Below are 11399 nucleotides of genomic sequence, written 5' to 3' on the forward strand. Positions count from 1 at the left end.
TCGCGTTTGCGGAAGAAGAGATTCCCGTAGAGGGGAGAGGACACAACAAGGCTCTTCATGTGTCGGTAAAGTGTATGGACCATGTTGTCGCAAAGGTGCTTATCGATAATGGATCGAGTTTAAATGTAATGCCGAAGACCACTTTGGAAAAGCTTCCTTTTAGTGTGTCACGTTTAAAACCGAGCTCGATGGTGGTGCGAGCCTTTGATGGTACTCGGCGGGAAGTGATGGGGGAAATCGACATTCCCATTCAGATAGGCCTCCACACTTGCAATGTGGTGTTTCAAGTAATGGATATAAATCCCGCCTATAGCTGCCTCTTGGGAAGACCTTGGATTCATGCCCTGGGAGTGGTCCCTTCAACGCTTCACCAGAAATTGAAGTTCGCAGTGGGTGGACTTTTAGTGATAGTGTTGGGTGAAGAGGATATGTTAGTGAGCTGCCCCTCCTCCTCCCCATACGTAGAAGCGGCGGAAGAATCATTGGAAACGACTTTCCAATCCTTTGAGGTTGTGAGCTGCGCCTCTGTGGAACCAAGTCCGTTGCTACCTTCTCTCTCCAACGCGGCCATAATGGTGGCGCGTGTTATGCTCAAGAACGGATTTGAGCCTGGAATGGGTCTAGGCAAGGACGGCCTCGGAAATGCCGACGTGGTCGATATCAAGGGAAATCCATACAAATATGGATTAGGGTATGAACCCGGGATGCCGGGGAGGAGGAATGTGTCGTCAAGACTTCGGGCGGATAGGGTATGGCCCGGCCGTATTAGCCAGTGTTTCACCAGTGCCAGAACGGTGTCCGAGGAGGAGGTGGCCGCAGTAGAAGAGGAGTTCCCTCAAGACCCGCCAAGTTTTGTACAACCATGCCATCCCGATTCTCAAGTGGGGAACTGGCGCGTGATAAGCCAGTCGGAAGTCTATGCCACTGATTCAATGTAATTAGAGCCTATAGATTTCCTTTCTCTTTTGTTTTGTGAAACCTACCTTATTAAATAAAACAAAGAGATCTTGTTTCATCTGTTCTTGCAATTCCACCTTTTCTCATATCATTTTGCATGTTTTGTCTTGTTTGGTATAGATATGAGGGTCAATTCTTTGAGGATCCTAACAACGAGGGTTTGACAATCGATTTCGATCGAGATATAAGCCAAACGATAAACGAGGAAGAGGAAGAGGGCATCCTTTCACCAGGGTTGGAGAGGTTGGTCGCTCAGGAAGAACGTGAAATGAAGCCTCACCAAGAAGAAACCGAATTGGTAAACTTGGGGACCACAGAGGAAAAGAAAGAAGTAAAGCTAGGAACCGGTATGACCGCGCCTATCCGCCAAGGCTTGATAACCCTTCTTGAAGAGTATCAAGATGTCTTCGCGTGGCCATATCAAGACATGCCCGGTCTGGATTCCGACATTGTGCAGCATAAGTTGCCTTTGAATCCTGGGTTTTCCCCGGTTAAGCAAAAGTTACAAAGTATGAGACCCGAGATGTCTTTAAAAATTAAAGAAGAAGTAAGGAAGCAATTTGATGCCGGGTTTTTAGCTGTAGCTCGGTACCCAGAGTGGGTGGCCAACATTGTCCCAGTCCCGAAAAAGGACGGCAAGGTTCGAATGTGTGTAGACTACCGGGACTTGAACCGAGCCAGTCCTAAAGACAATTTTCCCCTGCCACACATTGATATATTGGTAGATAATACAGCCAAGTTCGCCCTTTTCTCATTTATGGATGGTTTCTCGGGGTATAATCAAATAAAGAAGGCACCCGAAGATGTATAGAAGACCACTTTCGTCACCCTATGGGGGACGTTCTGCTATAAAGTGATGGCCTTCGGGCTGAAAAATGCTGGGGCAACCTATCAGCGTGCCATGGTGGCGTTGTTCCATGATATGATGCATAAGGAAATAGAGGTCTACGTAGATGACATGATTGCCAAGTCTCGAACCGAGGACGAACACCTTTTCAATCTGCGTAAGCTGTTTGGAAGGTTGCGGAAATACCAACTAAAACTAAACCCAACCAAATGCACCTTCGGGGTAAAGTCGGGGAAGTTGCTAGGATTTATCGTAAGTCAGAAAGGGATAGAGATAGATCCTGAGAAAGTGAAGGCCATCCTTGAAATGCCGGAACCATGCACGGAGAAGCAGGTTCGGGGGTTCTTGGGCAGGTTGAATTATATCGCGAGATTTATCTCGCAACTCACCCCTACCTGTGAGCCCATTTTCAAGATATTATGTAAGAACCAGGCGGTCCTGTGGAACAATGACTGCCAAGAGGCCTTCGAGAAGATCAAACAGAGTCTCGCAAACCCCCTGGTGCTCATGCCACCGGTAACAGGAAGACCTCTTTTCCTATACATGACCGTGTTGGACGAGTCTATGGGGTGCGTGTTGGGTCAGCACGATGATTCTGGGAAAAAGGAGCAAGCCATCTACTATCTAAGCAAGAAGTTTACCGCATGTGAGATGAATTACTCAATGCTGGAAAGGACGTGTTGTGCTCTAGTATGGGCATCACATCGGCTTAGGCAGTACATGCTCAGCCATACCACGTGGCTTATTTCCAAAATGGATCCCGTGAAATACATCTTTGAGAAATCGGCCCTCACGGGACGAATCACTAGGTGGAAGGTACTATTATCTGAATTCGATATCGTTTACGTCACCCAAAAGGCGGTAAAGGGAAGTGCCTTAGCGGATTATTTGGCCTAGCAACCCCTCCAGGATTATCGACCGATGCACCCCGAGTTCCCAGATGAAGATATCATGGCCCTGTTTGAAGAGAAGCGGACGCACGAGGACATAGACAAATGGATTGTTTGCTTCGATGGGGCATCTAACGCTTTAGGCCACGGAGTAGGGGCAATCCTTGTATTCTCGGATGATCAGTGTATTCCTTTCACGGCTAGGCTAGGTTTTGATTGTACCAACAATATGGCCGAGTACGAAGCATGCGCCCTCGGGGTTCAGGCGGCCATTGATTGTGATGTAAAACTACTCAAGGTGTATGGAGACTCAACTTTGGTGATACGCCAGTTGAAAGGAGAATGGGAAACTAGGGATCCGAAGTTGATACCCTATCAAACTCACATCTTGAGGATAGCCAAGTACTTTGACGACATTTCTTTCCACCACATACCTCGGGAAGAGAATCAAATGGCTGATGCATTAGCCACCCTGGCATCCATGTTTCAACTTGCCCCACACGGGGATCTGCCGTACATAGAATTCAAATCTCAGGGCAGGCCGGCATATTGTTATGCAATAGAGGAAGAGCGGGATGGGAAACCGTGGTATTTCGACATCAAACAATATGTCGAGAACAAAGAATACCCACCAGGGATTTCTGACAATGACAAAAGGATGTTGAGGAGATTGGCTACTGGTTTCTTTGTAAGTGGTACCATCCTGTACAAACGGAACCATGACATGACCCTCCTACGATGCGTAGATGCCAAAGAGGCGAACTTCATGATTGAGGAGATCCATGAGGGTTCCTTTGGGACACATGCCAATGGGCATGCTATGGCCAGAAAAATCCTTAGGGTCGATTATTACTGGCTCACTATGGAAAGCGATTGCTGCGCTCATGTAAGGAAGTGTCATAAATGTCAGGCATACGCGGACAATGTCAATGTTCCGCCACATCCTCTGAATGTTATGTCCGCTCCTTGGCCTTTTTCCATGTGGGGAATAGATGTCATTGGGGCCATCGAACCCAAAGCGTCGAATGGTCACCGCTTCATTCTTGTGGCGATAGATTACTTCACCAAATGGATCGAAGCGGCTTCTTATACTAATGTCACGAGGAGTGTGGTAGTCAGATTCATCAAGAGGGGGCTGATTTGTCGATACGGACTCCCTAGGAAAATCATTACTGACAATGGCACCAATCTGAACAACAAGATGATGCAGGAAATGTGCGAGGATTTCAAGATCCAGCATCATAACTCCACCCCTTATCGGCCGAAGATGAATGGGGCTGTAGAGGCTGCGAATAAAAATATTAAGAAGATTGTTTAGAAGATGACAGTGTCATACAAAGATTGGCATGAGATGTTGCCTTTCGCCCTGCACGGATATAGAACCTCGGTACGAACTTCTACTGGGGCAACGCCATATTCTTTGGTTTATGGGATGGAAGCAGTACTCCCATTTGAGGTGGAGGTTCCTTCTCAGAGGATAATAGCGGAATCAGGCCTAGAAGAGTCAGAATGGGCTCAAGCACGCTACGACCATCTTAACCTTATTGAAGGTAAGCGTTTGGCAGCCATGAGCCATGGGCGTCTGTATCAACGAAGGATAAAGAACGCATTCGACAAGAAGGTACGCCTGCGCAAGTTCAACGAGGGGGACCTCGTGCTGAAGAAGATGTCCCACGCTGTTAAGGATAATCGAGGCCAGTGGGCCCCGAATTATAAAGGACCTTTCATGGTGAAAAGAGCTTTTTCTAGGGGTGCTCTGATACTCACCCACATGGATGGCGAGGAGCTGCCCTCGCCCGTGAACTCCGATGTAGTTAAACGATATTATGCTTGAAGTCTGGGGCAATTGAGAGGACCGTTGCATGTTTTTATTTCTGAGTTTTTCTCGTTCTTCTTGGGTTCCTCTAGGGATTCCCATTCACTGTATTTGTCTCGTTTCATTGAAAAGAAAAGATGGGCGAGGTTTCAGTCCTCCCTTTGGTTTCAAACCTTGTGTTTTAGTTTGTTATAACCCGAGTCCTCTTCGCTCGGTTCATGGGGTGCCCCAAACGCTTATTTAAAATTGAATTTAACCAGCCTTCACTAAGAAAATCATCGCATTAGAAACATTCATACATGCACATGCACATGCATATCTTGTGGTAGCATGGAGCAGAATCGTCTCAGGCCACGGTCAGAAGTCAAGACAAGTCAATGGCAGAAATCAACCAAGGTAAGACGATGGCCGGTCATGATTGGCCGCGTATTGTTTGTCTCCTACTTGCAGGTACTTAGGGATGGAGGCAAATGGAGGATAGGGTCACGGCCGACCGTTGTCCCTTCCCGGCGCTAGACAAGCAGAGAACGTCGCTGCATGGCAGCCCAGTATCCTTTGAATTCACAGTATTTTATTACTATTATTTGTTTTAAATAAAGTAATCGACGCCTGATTCTAACTTAAGTAGGTTCGAGTAGGCAAACGCTAACCCGTAAGGGGGGGAGGCATGGTTAATGTTTCTCCAAAAAAAAAAAGTACAGGTTAGCTCGCCTGGGCGAGCAACCCCTGTACGAAAATATAAAGGGGTGGAGGGGGAACATTTTCTTCACCCAAAACTCTTCCCCCTCACTTCAAAAACCCCCAAGCTCACGAGAACTACGAGAACAACAGCCCCCAAGCTTCCATTGTTGAGTTTTTGCTTCCCTTTTCACGCTTTAATTCACTCCCCACGAGTAAGTGCAATTTCCCTTGGTTATTTGGCTCTCCATTGATGTGTTTTGGTGCTTTAGTTGCTCATTTTTTGCAAAATTCGTGAAGCAATTCGCATCTGAATCCATGCTTGTTTTGTTGAGTTGAGGGTTTGTGTGAGAAGGCATTAGGCCTATGTTGTATTCTGAAGCAATGGGGCATGCCACATTGTCCCCATTCTCTTGCAATTTGTGTCCAAACATGCGCCCCCCAAGTGCTCGGTGAAATGCCCCAATGATATATGAATATGATTTTGCGAAATTGGGATGGTGGGACTGTTTTATATATGTAGAGACAACATAGGAGATTCAAAATAGGTGCCCGAATGCAATTTCAAGCTTAGGAACCCAAACTTTTTAGCTTCAATGCAAGAAGACATACTCATCGCTAGGAATCCAAATTTTGGTTTTAGAATTAGAAAAGCATGAAAATTAGGACTTGCTTGTGAGAGTTTTTGCTCGAATTTGGGCTGCCCCATGTTTGATACTTTGCACCTAAGTAATATGAAAAACACCTTGCAATAGTATGTATGTATAGGTAAATAAAAGGGGCATGAAATTCTTTGCAAAGGGTGAATGAATATTGAGGTCGCTTCCTAAATGAATGTATGATAGCACGAAATTCCCTTTTGAATGCAAGTGTGTGCATAATGTAAATAGCTTGCCAATATGAATAAATGTGAGTGAAACAATAAAAATTTGTATGATATATATTTAAAATATATGTAGGTAGTTTGTAATAGCAAATGTTTAGGATATAAATTAGGTGTGAATTTTGACGCAATGCCTTGAGCGTAAGAATGTATGTTCTTTTCAAATGCATATATGTGTGTGACAATTAGAATGTGTTGGATGGCCTCTATGTTGATATAAATGGTAGGATATTCCACACGTACGCGTGTGCATAAATAGATTACATGAGTTCGTTCTAAAATCAGAGGGATTAGCATGACATTTTTTGCGTTAAGATAAGCATTATCTTGTAAAACTAACTTCCAAATGTTGGCTTTCGCAGGAGATGGCCCCAAGGAAGCTTGCCTCAAAGAGATCCAGGAAGGATAAAGCGGCTGAAGGAACCAGTTCCGCTCCCGAATATGACAGCCACCGTTTTAGGAGCGCTGAGCACCAACAGTGCTTCGAGGCCATCAAGGGATGGTCGTTTCTTCGGGAGCGACGCGTCCAGCTCAGGGACGACGAGTATACCGACGTCCAAGAGGAGATAGTTCGCCGGCAGTGGGCATCACTGGTTACCCCCATGGCCAAGTTCGACCCAGACATAGTCCTCGAATTTTATGCCAATGCTTGGCCTACAGAGGAGGGCATGCGAGATATGCGATCCTGGGTGAGGGGTCAGTGGATCCCGTTCGATACGGATGCTCTCAGCCAGTTCCTGGGATACCCTTTAGTGCTGGAGGAGGGCCAGGAATGCGAGTATGGCCAGAGGAGGAACCGGTCCGACAGGTTTGATGAGGAGGCCATCGCCCAGTTGCTATGTATACCGGGGCAGGATTTTGCCCGGACTGCTGCTGGAAGACGGGTGCGGATCATGCGCACCAACATGACTACCCTGACTCAGATCTGGATGACTTTGCTGCTCAGCAACATCCAGCCCAGCGATCATAATTCTGACCTCCCCCTGCCGAAGTGTCAGCTGGTGTACGCCATCCTGACACGGATGAGCATTCACGTGGCTCAGTTAATCGCTGATGCCAACTATTTATTTGCAGGTATGGCGCCTACCAGGCACCCTCTGCACCCGGATAAGTCCAACAGGGCCCTGGGATTTCCCTCTTTGATCACAGGACTCTGCCATTCGTTCAGAGTCCCCGTCGCACCTAGCAAGGTGATTCAGCCGCCCATCACCCAAGCTTTTATTGAGAAGTATTGCACGCAGAGACAGGCCCAGGGGGATGCTCCGCAGGCCGCAGACGCGCCGCCACCTCATCAGGCTGGCCCAGCTGGATCATTTGATACGGAGCAGTATTTGCGGCATTTGGTTTGCCAGCAGGTGGCCAACCACCGGGCGCATGTACAGACCCATGATTGTCTTTACCAGTTGAGCCTCAGCCTGCAGAGCCAGGGTTTTACTTCTTTTCCATGCCCTACTCCGGATCAGTTCAGGGCAGAGGTCGCATGGCCCGGAGATTGGCCTGAGGCCCGGGCAGGAGAGGCACCAGCAGAGGCTCCCGACGAGGCAAATGAGGCCCACGAGGACGAGGAGATGACCGATTTACTTGATTTCTTAGGAGGGAGCGGAGCCACATGATTAGGAGATCCCTCGATCCGTATTTCTTTTTTGTTTCCATTTTTTCCTGTTACATATCATCTTATTTTTGTTTGACTAAGGGACTAACGTTTGTTTCGTGTTGATTGACTTTTGTTTTGTACATACATATCGTTTGAGTTGTTACGTCAGTACTTGTTTCGTTGTTGTCAATAGTGTTTGTAGAAATTCCGGAATCGCGTAGAATTTTTTCATTTAGGAAAGTCGTCCTAAAAATAAAATGAACCAAAATCATGATAAAAAAGGAGAGAAGTGTAGTGAATAAAATGTCTGCGTATATAAAGAAAAAGGAAAATGTGCATAGAAGGGTTTTTATAAAAAATACGCGTAGAGGGATTCTTGTGTGTGTGAACGAGTATATATAAAGAAACTTTTGTATGAGCCATAAGTGTGCGTTGGAGAAAAACGAAAAAGATCTTTGAATGTAAATAGGGTTTGACCGTGTGACGTGAAGAGAGAGAGTTCCAATGCATATACAGAAAGAGTTAGTTATGTACAAGAGTGTAGATATACAAAGAAAATTTCTTCATAGAGGACCATAGGTGTGTAATTTTGTGAATATATAAAAATGAAACAAAAGGAAAAAGAAAGAAAGACCGTGAAGGTCGACATGTATAGTTAAGAAATATAAATCATTCGTAGAGAGCAAACGTATCTTTTGGAAACAAGGGACTGACGCCAAGAGTTTATTTTTCTTGAATAACCGAGATAAGAATGGATGAATTCATTGAACTGATGAAAGAACATAACTTGGAAACGTTGGGTCTATTTGTGTAAATTCCCAACCGTAGTATCACAATGCCATAAACGGGATGCTTGAGTGCCCACCTGGCTGTAGCCATGACTAATTTTGCACATTGTTTTCAAATCATCATTGTCACGCGTGCCTTGTGGAATAATATGGAGGTTCGGCCCGAGACTGACACCTTGACACCCAAATTTGTTTTACCCCAGATATCAAGATCGGGCTCCCACGATAAAAGCCCCCACTGAGACACAACCTTAGAATTTTTTGAACCTTGGCCTATCAAAAGAATCCTCATCCTTTCCCTCGAAGCAAAGGACAGCGGAATCTCCTCAAGGGAGAGCGAATAGAATGCTAAAACCCGATTTCCCAAAGAAAGGAATGGAGAAGGAGAAGTGAAAAGAAAGAAAAGGAAGAAATGGAAAGAAAGAAAAAGAAAAAAGATAAAAACCAAGAAAAGAACAATAAAAAAGAAAGGAAAAGAAGGATTCCCGATCGAAGATCGAAAGGAAGTGAAAAAGGGAAAGATCAGAGGAAAACAGAGTAATTCTCGATCAATGAAAGAAAGAGGACAGAAATTCTTCAAGCCAGATAAATATTCGGCAAGGTAGGTGACTGCCGGCAAAGGAAAACCCATTTTTGGTGGTTCTTCCTTTCAGATTGCCACTCAAAATCATTCTCGACTGGCGATATCCCGCCTCACATAAGCAAAGAGGAAAAGACCAGAACACCCAGTTTCCTCTCAAAAAACACTACCCTCGAGAAAATCCTATTGATCCGTGATCGTACGTGCGATCTTTGATTCGATAGGAAATCGTGTGCAAAATAAAGTCGTGGTGCAGTTATGGTTTGGGATTAGGGTAAAACACTTGCCTGTGTGAGTTTTTTATACACTATGAGTGATTTATTCCTAGTTTCAGCTTAACCCGATGTTTCCTCTGAATGTTCATTCAAAAGCTAAAAGTTGACATCCTACCTTTCATTTTCGAGTACAAGGAAGATTACCCTTGGCATAAGTATATTGTTTTTCTAAGATATGGTGCTCTCGCGAATGATTTATTTTTCTTTGCAAAAATCATGTTTGCCTTTTAGGTGGAAAAAATCGGTGGACCGTTTGGTCCTGCCAACAAACTTTTTTCGGAGCCCCATGAATTTATTGCCTAGCACTGCTCATGTGTCCTCCACCATCGAGTCTGGAGCCCCGCGAAGTTATTGCGTAGCGCTGTTCGCCAATTCTCCATTCTCCACTTTTTTCGGAGCCCCATGAATTTATTGCCTAGCGCTGTTCATGTGTCCTCCACCTTCGAGTCTGAAGCCCCGCGAAGTTATTGCGTAGCGCTGTTCGCCAATTCTCCATTCTCCACTTTTTTCGGAGCCCCATGAATTTATTGCCTAGCGCTGTTCATGTATCCTCCACCTTCGAGTCTGGAGCCCCACGAAGTTATTGTGTAGCGCTGTTCGCCAATTCTCCATTCTCCACTTTTTTCGGAGCCCCATGAATTTATTGCCTAGCGCTGTTCATGTGTCCTCCATCATCGAGTCTGGAGTCCCGCGAAGTTATTGCATAGCGCTGTTCGCCAATTCTCCATTCTCCACTTTTTTCGGAGCCCATGAATTTATTGCCTAGCACTGTTCATGCATCCTCCACCAACGAGTCTGGAGCCCCGCGAAGTTATTGCGTAGCGCTGTTCGCCAATTCTCCATTCTCCACTTTTTTCGGAGCCCCATGAATTTATTGCCTAGCGCTGTTCATGTGTCCTCCACCTTCGAGTCTGAAGCCCCGCGAAGTTATTGCGTAGCGCTGTTCGCCAATTCTCCATTCTCCACTTTTTTCGGAGCCCCATGAATTTATTGCCTAGCACTGTTCATGTATCCTCCACCTTCGAGTCTGGAGCCCCACGAAGTTATTGTGTAGCGCTGTTCGCCAATTCTCCATTCTCCACTTTTTTCGGAGCCCCATGAATTTATTGCCTAGCGTTGTTCATGTGTCCTCCATCATCGAGTCTGGAGTCCCGCGAAGTTATTGCATAGCGCTGTTCGCCAATTCTCCATTCTCCACTTTTTTCGGAGCCCATGAATTTATTGCCTAGCGCTGTTCATGCATCCTCCACCAACGAGTCTGGAGCCCCGCGAAGTTATTGCGTAGCGCTGTTCGCCAATTCTCCATTCTCCACTTTTATTCGGAGACCCATGAATTCATTGCCTAGCGCTGTTCATGTGTCCTCCACCAACGAGTCTGGAGCCCCGCGAAGTTATTGTGTAGCGCTGTTCGCCAATTCTCCATTCTCCACTTTTATTCGGAGACCCATGAATTCATTGCCTAGCGCTATTCATGTGTCCACCACCATCGAGTCTGGAGCCCCGCGAAGTTATTGCGTAGCGTTGTTTGCCAATTCTCCATTCTCCACTTTTTTTGGAGCCCCATGAATTTATTGCCTAGCGCTGTTCATGCATCCTCCACCGACGAGTCTGGAGCCTCGCGAAGTTATTGCGTAGCGCTGTTCGCCAATTCTCCATTCTCCAGTTTTTTCGGAGCCCCATGAATTTGTTGCCTAGCGCTGTTCATGTGTCCTCCACCATCGAGTATGGAGCCCCGCGAATTCATTGCCTAGCGATGTTCGCCAATTCTCCATTCTCCACTCTTATTCGGAGACCCATGAATTCATTGCCTAGCGCTGTTCATGTGTCCTCCACCATCGAGTTTGGAGCCCCACGAATTGATTGCCTAGCGCTGTTCGCCAATTCTCCATTCTCCAATCTTATTCGGAGACCCATGAATTCATTGCCTAGCATTGTTCATGTGTCCTCCGTTATCAAGCGCGGAGCCTCTAGTGACTGGGAAATATGTTTTTCTATTATTTTCTGTATATGTGTATATGTATATTATATTCTTTGTTCTTGTTGTTGTTTGTATTTTGTTTTGTGTTGTGCATAAAAAAAAAGGAGTAGAGA

Source organism: Glycine max, unplaced genomic scaffold (genome assembly GCF_000004515.6).
Source record: "Glycine max cultivar Williams 82 unplaced genomic scaffold, Glycine_max_v4.0 scaffold_121, whole genome shotgun sequence".
Taxonomy (NCBI): Eukaryota; Viridiplantae; Streptophyta; class Magnoliopsida; order Fabales; family Fabaceae; genus Glycine; species Glycine max.